Consider the following 2,452-nt stretch of genomic DNA (forward strand, 5'->3'; position numbering starts at 1 on the left):
ACAAAAGAACCAAAGGATAATATATAGAGTACAAATCAGCTGAAAGAACCACGACAGTTGACTGAACCACAAAAACAAATCTTGTTACCTTTGTAAATATTCTCATCTTCTCCAATACGCTGTATAGAAGAAACTCCATAGTCATATGTTAACTCTGTCATTGGAGGAATATGCTTCATCGCAAAAAGCCCAATGCGAATGTATGTATCATATTCAATAGGCTGCCATAAAACATTAGGCTTACAGCTGTGATTCATGAATCGAGCAACGTTCCCTTTTTCCTTGGCGCTTATCAAGACTTGCGTCGTAAGATTGAAAACCTCAGGGACACTTTCCCATACATCCTAACACACAAGCTCAGGTTCGTAGTTCCACTTAAACCTCATATAAAATCGAGCTGAGTCAAACAAGAAATTATCGTTTTCTTGTACTTCATCTTTTGTCTTCCTCACACCAGTAAACTCGCAGATAAAAGTCTCGGCTCGGATTGGATCCCAAGAACGTAAACCCCAACCACAATTTGTCATCTTGAACACTTCCATGTGTAACTTCAAACCGTTTTGAACCAATCAGTTTTTACAGTCGTTGGGACATGAACAAGATTCACCGCACTCATAAATCAATGGTTTACGGCAAACCAAAATTGAGTTATGGTACGGTAAATCGACACTCTTTCCTCGCATGCCCATGCAAATTTGATGAAAGCATGGCTGACCTTGACAATTATGGCATCTAAGTTCTTGGGGATCGATGTTTAAATCAAGCATCATTCTTGAGTGATCCTGAGATGTGATGTATTCAAATTCTTTAGGAATTGTTTTGTCATCTTCATCTATATCGTTAACCAGCGGCACTCTTAAATCTTCTTTTCCAAAAGAAAGATCTTCAAGTATAAAACCCTGCCTCAGGTCGTGCGTCCTCAATTCTTCAGCTAATTTCCAGTTTGCATAACCAGAATTAGGTTGGTTTGGTTTCCTCACCATTTTAAACTTGAACTCTTTACGCCCGCTTTTTCCTATCACAGAATACGTCTCAGAAACTAGATAAAGTCCATCGTAAAGGTATACCTTTCTCTTGTCATCATTGGGGTCGCCTCTACCTCGGATGACCCTAACGTCATTTCCTATTCTTCTACTGGTATCTAGTGCAAGGTTTCCTCTGTCCAAAGTTTGAGCACAAGGTACACCGTTATTATCCGCTCCGCCATATCCAGAATAAATCAAGCATTCAAGATCTTCAGTTTCATCATCGTACTGTCCTGATGTAACCACACTCGCTGCAAGAGGTTCTACTGCACCATCATCAGCCGTCATATAATCAATGCCGCCAACCGTTTGTTTGTGAATCCCGACTAAGCACATTTCACCCCAGTAATAAAAAATATCACCTACTTGTACTCCAGGAACAAGACCAATCCTCCTTCTCATATTAGTTTGGACCCCCATAGTTCTACAATTAACGTTCGCTGTTGTAAGGATGTCTCTATGGAGGTTTAGTTGGCAAAATCTCTGTCTTACCGCGTCAAACCGCTTCAAAACCAACTCAACTATCTCTTGGTTTCCAGTTTCCCTTTCTGCTTCGGTTATCCCTGAATCAAAGTTTCGGGGAGAGAGAACCTTTCTGTTTTTAGGATCTTCTGTTTTTGGCTTCTTCACTGGGGTCCTCAAGTTTTTGAAACCCTTTGGTCGACCACGTCCTTGTTTTTTTGGAGCAGTACTTGGACCAATACCATAGGTGTAGTTGTTGAAGTCATCATATGGTCTAATGGTTCGTAGTGGTGTGACAGCTAGAGGAGGAAGGTCGAAGGTTGATGGTGATGTGTTTTCTGGGATGTTGATGAGGTTATCCATTGCAAATCCTATAAGTATATAAAAGTAATAAGTCATAAATTAGTCAAAATGCGAGAGGTTTACAAAAATATGGTTGTGGATAACATTATACAAACAAAAATACCTTCGTTCCTTTTCTTATAATGATAAAAAAATTAATTAATGAAACATTTTTTTGTGCAACAATAATAAGTGAAAGAGTCCACTCACTATTGGTCCTCCGTAAAACTACGATTTATGGAAACCTTAAAATAATAATCAACTATTATTATTTATGCGTTCACGTATTTTTTTTTAATCACTCAAAGGCAACAAGGGTAAAATGTATTTGGAAACTCGATTCCAAGACTTGAAATTATTCTTATCAAGCAACAAAAAAAAGAACGACTTGAACTGATGTAAAAGGAGATGTTTAAAACTATTGTTTGACAATATTCAAACCACATATTAAAAGTCAATTGCATAACACTATGTTCAGATCTGAATTCTATAGTTATGACATCCCTTGGATTAAGAAGAACTCTTTAATCAAATTGGAGTCTTCACAAACAATGGGACAGAGAAAACACATATGGTGTAAAAATATCATACATATAAATATAAATATAATTTCATTTTGACAT

General features: G+C 37.5%; 1 pseudogene; it reads right to left on the reverse strand.

Moving 5' to 3' along the window:
* LOC104738307 (histone-lysine N-methyltransferase, H3 lysine-9 specific SUVH7 pseudogene) lies at positions 1-1,850 on the reverse strand (annotated as a pseudogene).
* Between the last annotated feature and the right edge of the window lie 602 nt (positions 1,851-2,452).

Source organism: Camelina sativa, chromosome 13, assembly GCF_030686135.1.
Source record: "Camelina sativa cultivar CO46 ecotype springtype chromosome 13, ASM3068613v1".
NCBI classification, from domain to species: Eukaryota; Viridiplantae; Streptophyta; class Magnoliopsida; order Brassicales; family Brassicaceae; genus Camelina; species Camelina sativa.